Here is a 13577-nt window from a genome sequence, read left to right as displayed (position 1 = left end):
CGCACCGTATTTCGTTAATTTAAGCATTTTCATTGCAATTCTTACGCAAATTCTCTATTACCGTATTACCTTATCTCATACTCGGTGGCACTAGGTGAAAATAATATAAGAAAATTGAAGAAATAAAACGAAAATTTAATAAACGGTGAGCGAAAAAAACTACGAATCATTTCTCTTAGAGTTTTTTTGCTCACCGTTTATCGAATTTTCGTTTTATTTCTTCAATTAGGTGTGATTCCTTCTAATCACACCTATTTTCTTATATTACTTTCATCTAGTGCCACCGAGTATGAGATAAGGTATTGCAGTAACGGAAAATTTTCGTGAGAATTGCAATGAAAATGCTTAAATTAACGAAATACGGTGAGGCTACGGCAAGCATTTTATTGTCAATGTGATTCTGCCCTTAAACTTCCAATTGTTGTCTTGAAAAACTTAAGATTTAAATTTTAAACCATTCTAACGAGATAGTCCCCAATAAGTTTGAATCTAAAACTAAAGATAAAGCACAAACTGGGGTTATTTTGGAGCGTGTCTAGCAAGACAAAAATCGGGGTAAGTTATAATAATCTAGCTTAATTATACCAATCTTGATAAATACAACATAAAATTTGCCCTTACTCTGAGAACTTTCCCTTCTTCTCGAATGACAAAATTAGCTTTAGGGGAAAGCGCTCTACTTTCGGACAATTCATTTTTTCTATATGTTCCTTATGGATTTTACCCAGAGCACTTTTCTGAAAATTTGTTGCATTGAACTAGCCATTAAAATATAATATTATAATAGACCGAATTCATACACACATTGAAAAAAAATTGTTTGAAGCATAAAGTGTCCGAAGGTAAAGCGCTTTCCCCTATAGAGTGAAATGAATACCTATTGGCATTTTAAGCACTCGTAGCATGACCTATTGTCACTATGTTTTGTACCATTTGGGATATGGAATTTGAAGTCCTATCCTTAAAGACAAAAGTAGATTAACGAGAAAACAATATGTTACTTGCTTTTTATTAGATACTAAATTTCAATATTTTGACGAAATCGCCAATAGGTGTTTCCTATCGAACAGGTGTTCCTTTGACCCTAAATTCAGAAAAGGATCAATAGTCAAAATCGTATGTAAGGTTAATTTTGAAAGGAGAGGTAATGAGAATACGAAATCGCCAATCTTCAAAAATTGAAATTTTTGGATTCATCAGAAGAAAGTTAAATAATTAACATTACCTTTTATTCGAAAGTAGTCCATCCGCCCTAAATAGCTATTAGAATAGAATTTTCTTTATGGTTAAGCCTTTAACGACGAGACACTTTTTACGGACTGAAAATCAACAATAAAAATTAAACTGAAAAACATAATCAATTGTAAGTCTTACATCTAACCTTGGAAAATCCAACAGAGTCTGATTCGGTGTATTTTGTGCTTCTATGAACGATAGGATCAAAATAGCCCAAAAATTTAAGTAATTTTTCTAACAATACCAATGAATAATATTTTTTACTTTAATGAAAAATATTACGTATGTATTGTAGTTTTTATTGCCAAAAGGGTTTTGCTTAAAAAAAATTGGAAGTATAAAAAATAAATATAATCAATTATGATTTTGAGAATTTAAAAAATCGCCATTTTTGAGCTTAAATATTTACTACATAGCAAATAGCTAGAAACTTGCAAAAAATATTCTAGAGTCCTTCAACCTTCTTCTTTACAATTATGTACAGACATAAGAAAACAATAACTTTAGGTAGTCAGGAAAAATTATTTTCTTTATGGGAGACCGGTGCTCCAATCGTCCTTAAAGGGTTAAAAGAGAAAATGCTTGGGTGTTCTAATATTTCAGCATTGAAACGGTACCCAGAAGGCCCGAAATACTTCTGATTCATTCAGGAATATAGTCCATTGCTGATTGAACCATTGAAATTTAATGGCACAGCAATTTGGAATTATGCCAAGTCCTAGAAGCGATAAAATGCAATATTCGAAGGCTAACAATTTCAATAGGGGAAAGTCCGTTACCTTTGAGTGACTCAAACTTCGAACAACTCAATTTTTCTATGTTCTTAATGGATTTAGTCGATAGTTCTTTTCAGAAAATTTGAGACATTTGACTTATTAAAATGTATTATAATGGGTTAAATTCTTTAAAAACGTATTGAAAAAGTTTAAGTCGACTAAAGGTAACGCGCTTTCCCCTAGCTAAATTCCTTACGCTTTTAATTATTATTTCAACATAAGCGGTTATAGAATTTGTTTTTATTATTATTTTCATAATCTTCAAATTAACGAGCAACACAATTTTTATTCATTTCGTTAATCAACAAATGTGAGCAAAATCTACTTGTCCCGCTTATCTTTATGTACAGTTTAACAAGCTTCCGAAACAAAAATAATTGTGCGCAGGCCATATTGGTACCCAACCCTTATCGTTTATTTTAGATAATAAGCACAAATAATAAATTTTAAATTACTTTGATCCATATTATAAACACTTTTCTACGCTACTGTGTTGTGGATAGTTTCATTATGGTATTTCAAAAATTAAAAAAAAATATATTAATTAAATCAATGAATAAGAATAATGACATTTTCCCTCCAGTTATCAGAATTAAATAACCATGCAATCATTGTGGCATTAATCGCGATTAGTGGAAGACAGAGAGAGCTTTTGTGATATAAAAAAGTATAGCCAAATTTTTGGCACTCAACCACATAAAATTAACATGAAGGAACTAATACTTCAACCTTCATTTAATGAGATATGCTGAAGAGTTCTTATGCACGCCTTTTGAACATACCAAAAACAAACTAAACATTCACACAAGAAACATAGCCTATATCAACATTATTCAAATGGTGAAGTAGTGTAAAGCGGAATATAAGGAGGAGGATGTATATGAATAAGGATGATGTACTGAGATTCCCTCAAACCTAGGTCTTTCACTTAAGAAAAAAAAATATTGCATTACAAGTCACCAAAAAAAAAACTTAGAAAACGAAACCACCAAAGAAGGCGCTCTATTCAAGAAAGAAGAAATGAAACCTTAAAAGATATATCATGACTCTGGTGCTGATGATTATTTGATAGTGGAAATGGATAAAGAGGAATTGTTGCATATTTAATTGTATAGATATCTATTACTTATTCTATGTAGCATGAAAAAAAGAATATTTTTATCTTAAAATGATAAATATTGTTTGGTTTTCTCTCACACTGTTACATGACTTTCTGTTAATGTTCTTGTTTTTCTCGTAGTTTATTTTACAATACTTATATATAATGGGGGGTCATCACGTTCCACACAAACACACACACACACTTAAGAAGAGGGAAAAACTATCGAAATGTTAATGTAAGAAAATGTAAAATCTTCTGATAAAATTTACACAAGAAGATTCTTTTATTGGAAACGTATTGTCTCTTCCGTAGACTTTACGATTTTCTTCGAGGAAAATCCATTAAAAACCAGCTTTATCGACATTAAAAAAATAGTTATTAATAGAAAGATCACAATCTTTATGGTAAGTGAATAATAACTATGAGATATAATTTTTTTCCACACTATATAATCTTAAGTTGAAGAAAGTTCCGCAAAATCTGTAAGAGAATGTTAAATGTAAAATATGCGACACGAATATGTTTCAGCCTAAACTTCTCGATAGAAAAAAAAGAAACACTTTGTAAAAAAAAAATACAAAATAAAAAACACAGGGGATGAACTTACATAAATGTATTGAAAATGCAATAGTAGAATATACAATTTGCCATAGAAAAAGAAATAACAAAAAAAAAAACGTTAAACGCCAGTAAAATAAAAAGAAATTATCAAGAGTTTGTAAGAAAAAAAACCGTAATTCGTAGGTAAAACAAAAAGAAGTTTCTATTTATTCATATAAATGTTCCTTTTAAATTTCTAAAGTTAATTCTATAACTCTGGAGTAACAAATTTTAATTGTACTTCATTTAATGAAAAAAGAAAGATTAAAAAAAAACCAATTGAAACTTTAAGTGAATTCTGAACTGCGCGAAAACATAATGTTCCGAACCTAAACGATTGAGATAGAAGAAGGAGAAAATGGGATGCAAAATTATTAAATTAAGAGAAAGTAAGAATTTGTGTAATGTAAAATTTTGATTAATGAAAGAGACAATCTGAGAGTGAATGGACAAACTTTAAGAAGAAAAAAAAATTGATAGACGTTTAATAGTCATGTAAATTAATTTATTATTTAGTAAAAACAAATGGGTAATGAGAACACAGAAAGTAAAGAGTTAGGAAAAAAACTCAATTTAAAAGAAAAACAAAAATTAACAACTACGAAATGAGGAAATCAAATAAAGTAAATGGAAAAAAAATCTATAATACCAGGTAAAATAAATATAAGTCTTGTTGAAAACCGAAAAAACAGCGTGAAAATTTATTTCTTCCCCCATTTGATTTCCTTAGGAATTTTCTCATTTGCACCCTCCTTTCAGCATGCGTGCCAATGGTGAGTAGATGAATGTTAACAAATTGCAGCGGAAGTACTGAGAAACTGATTCAGATAAATTATGAAGCATGCAATTCTGTTGTACTTTGTACTTCCTCTAACTCACACCCCTTTGGATCATCCTACTAATTTTCCACTTGTGCTCCATTCCACAAACTGAAAACTTTTTCTTCTCCCAAACGCCACCCCATCAAAACCAGATCCTGGTACTGTGTAACTGAGAAATGGCAGACAGGAAGTTACAATACAAATGCAAGGATTATACTGGAAATTGGAAGAATTCGTAAATTTTAAATCCAACACTTTAATTTCTCGTTGGAATATTTGAAATTTCAGAAAATCCTGTACGGAAATACCTCAAGAATCTTTGCATTCTCCAATTAAAACTCTATTCTCTATTTCCTATTCTTTTGTAAGGATTGCACTTGCTTTCTAAATGTTGTTCTCCAAAACTTTTACAATTTGCTAAAAGCCCAACTGTTGATGTTGCTGATTCTCAAGTTCTTTCCATAAGACACTCTAAGCTGGATAACTTATGTCGATTTGTCATTACAAATTGTTTGTCGTAACACATTCCACCTATTCTTCTAAATTTAGCAAAATGCTACGGACGAGATACTCGAGTAAAAAATCCTAAGGGGTTATTCAAATTCAGAATATCGACACATTTTCTGCCAGAATTCAGATTCCATGGAATCATTCTGAAAATTCTGATGAAGTCTCCAGAGGAATCAATTACAGAATACTTACCATAAAATGTAATAACAGAAACTAATTTCTACAACGCAGCTATAGTCATAGATACCGCTAGAATCACCTACGATCGATCAATCATCGATGGTTATACGGGTTTCAGACCTAAGGCTTAGCCGTATGGCTTAACTTCTTTAATTTCTTATCAATCAAGATTTTTTGGAAAATTACTACTTAAGATTGGTCAACATGGGCAAGTGATCCATTAAATTTTGAAAAACCAATAAAATCAGTTGCTATTTCGAATTTCGAGACAATCAGGAAATGGACTAAACCCTAGGTCTGAAACCGGTCTTAGGTAATACTATTCGGGAGTAGTAAAAATCTATAGGCTTCGCACACACTCTGGCCCAGAAAACCTATTTTTTACAAATTCCTTCACACAGAAAAATTTTGACTCTAAATTTAAGAATATATAAGATCCTGGGAACTTAAAATTGACGTGAATCCCCGAGGCGTTTAAGTTTCGAAGCTCTGAGCGAAAAAAATGGGCTAGAATCCCTAGCTCTTTGAAGTTAAGAGATCGGGAACTTAAGTTCAGCATTAACTGGAAAATGAAAAATGTCTACAGATTTGCAAATTGCAACTAAAACTAAATGATCAAGGATTTAGAATTAGGGCATTGGCATTCATTGGATGAGATTTGAAATTAAATTCCTGGGTTTTTCTGTTTAAGAAATTTCCATTTTTGTGTGTTGAATGAATCAGACCTAATATTTTTTTCAGGAAAATTGTGACATAAGGCTGGCTATTAAAATATATAGGAGCAAGGAGGGAACCTACATGCGTATTTAGGGCTCTTATCGAAACTAAATCGGTTCTCCTGGACAATCCCCGGGGACTGACCGATCCTTCCACCACGAGGCTAAAAAATGGACACGATTAATAATATAAAATATAAAAAAAAATTAAAATATATTGCCACTAAGTCAGATTCATTATAGAAATATAGGAAAAACGTGAATCGCTTGGAGCTAGAGTAATTGCGAAATCTAAAAGACATCCCCTATATGACAACGCTTAAAATTCGCGAATTTCAAACACAAGAGTAAACAGAATCACAAATGGAATAATTAGGAATCTCGGAAGAGAGCTATGAATTATTAAAGCAATCACATAGAGTGAAAGGAACACCTCTTGACACTTTAAGAACTCGTGTCAGGACTTATTGACATCCTAGTCTGTATCATTTGGAATACGAAATTTAAACACTTATCCTTATCGAAAAACGTAAATTAATGAAAAAACGCAATATTACTTACATTTTTGTTAGATACATTAAAAAAAATTTCAATATTTTGGCAAAAGTGTCAATAGGGGTTCCCTGTTAAAGAGGTGTTCACTCGACCCTATTTGGAATACATGGAAATCGTATAGAATAACGGAAATGGATGCAAAATTTTTTACCTTGTCAACCTCTTTGAAAATACCTGAAACTTATCATATAAACTGATTTTCTTCTTCTTTGTGGACCACCAAAATATAAAAAAAATATTACCTTCACTTTAAGCAAAACATTATTTTATGAAGATCTATAATAAATAGGCATTATAAGGAAAAGTACCAAAGGTAGGTTATTTAACAAATATTAGCAATATTCGTTTTTCACTTAAATTTGAAAATTATAAATACACTTAACTTTTAATACTTTTCAATACGGAATACAATTTTACCAGTTCTTGGGCAATAAAATCATCCTCCATATGAAAAATAAAAACAATAAAGGTGTCTACACATTGAGCACAATTTTCGTCAAAAATTGCTTTTTTGAAGGAAATTGGCTGCAGTGCTGTAGGCAGAAACGTCAAAATTCTGTCAAAAATGCAATTTTTGACAAAAATTGCTCCCAATGTGTAGAAGCCTTAAGGTAAGAAAATCGTGTATCGACAGTGCAGCTAAGATCGGCAGTTTTACGAGTAGGGGAGACTGGGGCAAAATTTGTCAAATCAGAAATTTTAAAATTCAATATCTTCCAAGACAAAAGACCGATTCCAATAAGACCTAAGGTAGGGTGGGCAAAAAAAAAAAAAAAAAAAACAAAAGACCGAGACTTCAAATTTTTATTTTCGAATACTGTATCTGACGCAGTTGTGTATTCTATTTAGTTTCTTCCGGTGTTCGTCAGAGGATTGCCTTCTTCTCAAATCAAAGACTAAATTTTTTTCTCCAAAGCTTTCAACCCTCGGTATGAGTCTTCCTCAGTTCGAAAGATTATAATTGACCCACTGAGGAAGACTCATACCGAGGGTTGAAAGCTTTGGAGAAAAAAAATCAGTCTTTGATTTGAGAAGAAGACAATCCTCTGATGAACACCGGAAGAAACTGAATAGAATCAACTTTTTATCATAGATTGCCTTCGTGAACATCAATGAATGTCAAAGGTTTTAAGGAATTCAAGCAAAGAATACAGAAGATAAAAAATATTGAAATTTTGAGCTCTGTTTTTAAAATTTAAATTTAAATTTAATTTGCTCTTTAAGAGATATCAATTTACATAGACTTACTTTCCAAAATTTTTGCATTAGTGTGTACTTGCTGAATACTTCGGATCTGATGAAACGAATCTGTTTTTCGTTTGTGAATTTTCCAAACTGATTTTCTCCAGAAGTAGTTTTATTAAAAATTAAAACTCGGGGTAAAATTTGTCAGAAGGCATGGGGCAAAAGTGGCAAAGAGAATTTTCTTGACAAAAACATCTTTTGGAAAATAATTTGAAACATACTTTTCTCGTTTAGATAATAAAAATTGTTCTGGATAAAGTTATAAAGGAATAAATTTCCTATCAAAATATTTCAATTGAATATTTCTTTGATTCACGAAAACCCGTAACAAAATGAAAGAAAATGGTAAAAAATACCCCATGCCTGGCAAAATTTGCTCCAACAGTTTTGAGAATTTCCACAAAATCATCTTTTAGAAAATTGCTTGGAAATCACATTTCCTTTTGATTTAGAGCAAAATAACGTTGGTAAAATTGTAGAGCGGTAAATTGTCTATATTTATAAGAATATACTTAATAAAAGTCATTTAGATTCTCTGATAGCACGTGAAAAAATAAATAATCCATTTTGACAAAGATTGCCCCAGTCTTCCCTACATAACGGATTGTCTTTCGGAGATATATATATATATATATATATATATATATATATATATATATATATATATATTGTTGTCGGGCTTTTGCCCTGAAAGATTCCTTAGGGAGACCAAGGCTTATCGCGGCCAATTGCCCGGCAGCGACCCGGCTCTGTGCCCCCCATCCGTACTCTTCCAGGCCATGTTACCGACTAACTGACAGTGTCGCCTGTCAGACAATCCCCCACACGGCGGGCAACAGAACTATACCACCAAGAAAAGGCCTTGCTTGGAGCGAGAGGCGGGAAATATGAATTTCCCGCGAACAGGGAAGGGAATCCACCAGCCGGGCTCTATTTCGCTATTGGGTGGAAAATCTCGACTACAATTCGGCCATCCGACGACTCACCGTCCTCGGTGTAGTCAGTACCAAAAGGGGAAGGTAGTACTATTGCCTAAGCACTACTTCCGAATCCAATTACCCTTAAGGTGACTGCCACTGGCCACAGGAACTCCATTCTGAAATCAACATCGGCAGCCGTTACTGCCGCTTGTTAAACCTGCGAAAAGCAAAGTGCTCTTCTGGTATCAGAATAATCCATCACAAAACTGTTACCCTATTGACCGGAATGATTACCATGCATAAGCAAGCCTCAATATGTCTAATGCGACTATCAGACCGGCATTATATCAGGAAACTTCTGCTACGTTATCCGCTACTACCACTATCATTGACGTTTCTATCATTTACGAATTCCCAAATTTGACAGAACTGTGCCCCTGTCCGAAATTACCAGTTATCGGGCCTACAGAACTGTGGTGGGGGACTTATCCACGCCCCTTACCCATAACTGCGTCCCGGAATTCAACAGTACTGTATACCCGCTTAGAACTGCATCAGGCCAACAGAACTGTACACCAGAACATGTGGACATATGCGCTCTTTATCCGTAACGGCTTACACGGATTCCACAAAACTGTGCACTTGTCCGGAATGTCCACAGTACCGACAGAACTGTCTGGAGAACTTCTTCTTCGGTCGCAATAGCATAAGCCATTCCGACCGTCCGCGCCCCGCATACCTTTGACTGCTTATTTAGACTTTGACAGATCTGTACACCTGTCCGGAGTGCCTACCAGACCGACAGACTGTCCGGGGAACTTCTATGACATTAAGTCATTGCGACCATCCGCGTCTCTTTGTCCGTAACTGCTTACCCGGACTTCAGCAGAACTGTACACCTGTCCGGAACGTCTACCAGACCGACAGATCTGTTTTATCCGTAACTGCTTCCCGGACTTCAGCAGAACTGTACACCTGTCTGGAACGTCTACCAGACCGACAGAACTGTTTTGGGCTTCTACGGCATCAGCCGTTGCGTCCATCCGCGCCCTTTTTATCTGCTACTGTTCACCAAAATCTCATAACAATTGAACATCAATATGAAGAGTTCACTGAACCAATAAAGCTGCGTTGAACTCTTCTTATTGCATACTCGCAACTCAGTATACTCCTTGGATTCTCCTATCAGCATTTCTTGATTTAAAAATGTCCTCCGCCAGATTCTCATCACTCAATTCTTTGGTCGGGTAGCCTCAATTCCGTATACTGATTCTCAATCCAAGCATATAACTTCCTAAGCATCTGTCAAATATTGATAATCAGCATTAGTTTAAAATAAGTTGAGATACCATATAATTCATGGTGTATCTCTAGTTCACTTAAAAACTCTCAGTCTCCATTAAAAGCGAAATACCAAATCTTAGGGCCTTGACAGAGCGGAGGATTAACTAAGAGACGGCTTAGTGCAATCATACTCGACACAATGGTCAAAGCTCATTTCAATCACCTCCACAAAGTCGTCTCTCGGCTTAAGTCGCAAGTGTGTCTAGGGCACTACAGCATACACTGAGAAAAAATGGGAGTGCGACCAACTCTCCCTCCCAATAAATCCAACACTCCCTAGGTGCAAAAACATATCAACACCTTCCAATGTCAACCTTACACCCTTTAAAGGGTAAAGCCAACATGAAAAAGGGCAACTTCAACCCCCAACACACCCAAAAAGGGCAATACCTACACCGATCTGGACCAACACTGCAGGGCAAAACCAATACCTTCGGAATGCTACTTTAACCCCTTCGGATTTTCTCTCAGTGTATTACTTAATTTACACCCTGAATTGACTTTAACCACAGCCAACTCAACCAATTCTCTTGCAACTGGGACAATTCATTACTCTCATACATGGAAGGAGTGGTGAGTTTCTTCTAAAACTTCAACATGATTCAACGAATCGTTTCTTACCCAGTAAATCACCGACCCCTCCAGACAACAAAAACTGTGGCTGTGAAAACAATTTTCTTTTTGAGAGATTGATTCATCCCAACCATTCCGGCGCTATAGTTTTCTTGAATACTATTCCATTTCTCGAGCTGCCTTCATTCTAATGACGCTGGAACTTTAAATTATAACTCGACGTAAGCCAATTAGTCGAGTGGCAATTCTTCAACCACTGCTACCCTCGTAAAGTCCAGATATACGATGTAACCTCCGAAAATTCATCTAGCCATTCCACTCGAAACACATCATTAACTTATGACGGACCAAAACTCTCACCAGAAGACACCCCGGTTCCTCACAACTCCTCCACTTCTTCAGAACATCCACTTCTCTCACCCTGACACAGAACTGAAACAAGAGTAATGTCTGCATTACCAGATTCTCCAACAGGTAATCCAACGATATCTTCGAGTCTTCTCCCTTAGAGTAAGAAACTTCATTTTGATCCGCTCAGCATGACTTAATGATATTTTAGAATTAGCCGTAATCTTCGTACCCAGGAGAGTTCAATATTACTTAACTGCGTCATCTCATAAAATGACCGGTACCTTCAATTAACTAAATCATCATTTTCTCTTTTGAGAAATTGTGACTGCTTCCTGTACAACCGTTTCAAATTGAAAATATATATATATATATATATATACCAGTCCAAGATCTATTTTACATCTGCCAATTCTTTTTTTTTTTTTAATATATATGTGTCTCAGTTTCCAATTGGCAAAATATAAAAATTCATTTTGTCGAGCGGCAACTCGCCCTCATCACCCTCAGAAGGCAGTCCGGAGCCGAACGGCTCCTGGGCACCTCTGAACAATATGGCTCCCTCTACCTCCACCGGAAACCACCACACCAAGTTGCGACATCCAACTTAACTGAAGAATAACCATAATTCCGATCCTCAAAACTTCCTGATTTCTGCTTGTGCTGCTCATCCCGGACAATTCTCTTCCTCATTCCCCGCGGCAATCAACTTCTCTGCGCTCTTGCCTCACTTCTGGCTCTTTTCTCCCAAGAATCTCAATCCATTTCTACCAATAATATCAACAATTACTGGATTCTTCTTCTTATGATAGACTCAATCAGTGCTGCTCTCCTGTGAAGGCCCTCCGAGCAACCTCTAACATGTCTTCAGAACTCATTGTCCGAAAACATTGATAGCCCTCTTCAACAATTAAGAACATACAATCCAGTAACTCTGACAGCCATTCGACACATCATCCCGAGCAGAAAATCCGGAACGATCCACATTTCCACATCTTTACAGCAACATGCTCCATTCCCAGTATCACAGGCGACCAAGTTGCTGATAATGTCTTCAGCATCGATAGAATATCGACTCGTCATTCAGAATCTGCCGAGTCCAACAATCTCCTCATAAATGCCTGTCGAGGAGCCTTGTAACTTCCTTTTCTTCTTTTTTTTTTTAATACAGTAGAGTCTTCTAAATTCGAACGATCGGGGGTATTTTTGACATTTCTGACCTCCCAAACTCGAACGATTTTTCAAAACTAACGAAATCTATGTGAGATTAAATTGTACTTTGAATCAAATTCCCGTACTTTCTCACAAGTATTAGTGGTAACATACTTCCTTTTCATTTTATACGATCCTAATGTATGTAAACATTCAGGAAGAAGCACGTAAATAAGATTTTCGTTCATCCAGAATACGAATTTTTTTAACATAACCCCACAATTGACATTTTGAATCCAAACGGCCGTCGTTCGAATTTGAGAGATTCAGATTTGAGAGACTCTACTGTATATATTACTTTGCTGGCTCAAATTTCCCCAGTCTCTTTTCTTCAGGAATGTTTCCAAGATTCTTCCTGCTTTACAACCGAATTTCCTTGTATCCCACCAAACTTTGGTAGAGAATCACATTCTCCCAATCCCTCGCTGTCTCTGCGAGATCTCTTGAGAGAATTCTTCTATTGTCTCCCCCTGACAGCACAGTCGACCCAAAACTTCAGAATTCCCCAAAAATATTGCAGATTCACCCAGGTGTAACAGAATTCTGAAGCAGTCCCTTATAGGAGACACGATCCAACCAGAACCCAGTCCGAAGTTCATCTCTTGGCCATCTCTCTCAAGTCCCAATCCTCAATATGAATCAACTCCACAAAAGGTTTCCTATCCTGAATCCCTATAACCGCGTCTCCTAGTCTAGTCCATTCAAAATCACTTTAATAAAAAAAATTATATTGACATGCTTAAAGACTGCATTGCAGCCCCACTTAATAACCATGATCATTCATGAATCATTTCCAGTCCAAAGTGACGAACCCAGGCCTCACACATAAGAATAATGTCTCTAATTTGGCTCTTAAAAGATATAGAAACAAGTTCTAGGATTAGGAACCGACGCTCTTCTGTCACATGGGCAGACTCGACTATTTGGATGCTACGTCTTTTACTTCCAAGAATCGGTTTCCACTGTATCCAACTCCTTTTCTCAAATGAATAAACTGATAAAGGATTTTTTTCAATACTTGGACCTAAATTATCCATGCCTTCTCCGAGGACTTCTCCGCGACAATTTCCCCTATTCTACAACAATTTCCCCTATGGCAATATGAGACTTGATCCCTGGATTTGACAGGCTACCTTTCATCTCCCCATTGCTGGATGTAGGTTGCACTTTAATCATTCCTTGAAACACCTACACGTAACGCACGCAATCTCCCATGAACTCATTGTCTCTCCTCTACCTTGACATCATCCGCTGCTACGTCATTGTTACTCTGTATCTAGGATTTATCTGGGAAATCTTCCAAAATTCTGCTCTGAAGCACATCCCCCCCTATCCAATCCGTCAACTCAGCCTTTCCCCTCATCTCCCATCAATCCAATACTTCGCCCTTAGCCTCATTTATGTACAATGAAGGGTTTTTTTTTTTTTTTTGGCCTCCC

Source organism: Phlebotomus papatasi, chromosome 1 (assembly GCF_024763615.1).
Source record: "Phlebotomus papatasi isolate M1 chromosome 1, Ppap_2.1, whole genome shotgun sequence".
Lineage (NCBI taxonomy): Eukaryota > Metazoa > Arthropoda > Insecta > Diptera > Psychodidae > Phlebotomus > Phlebotomus papatasi.
This window is presented reverse-complemented; position numbering follows the sequence as displayed.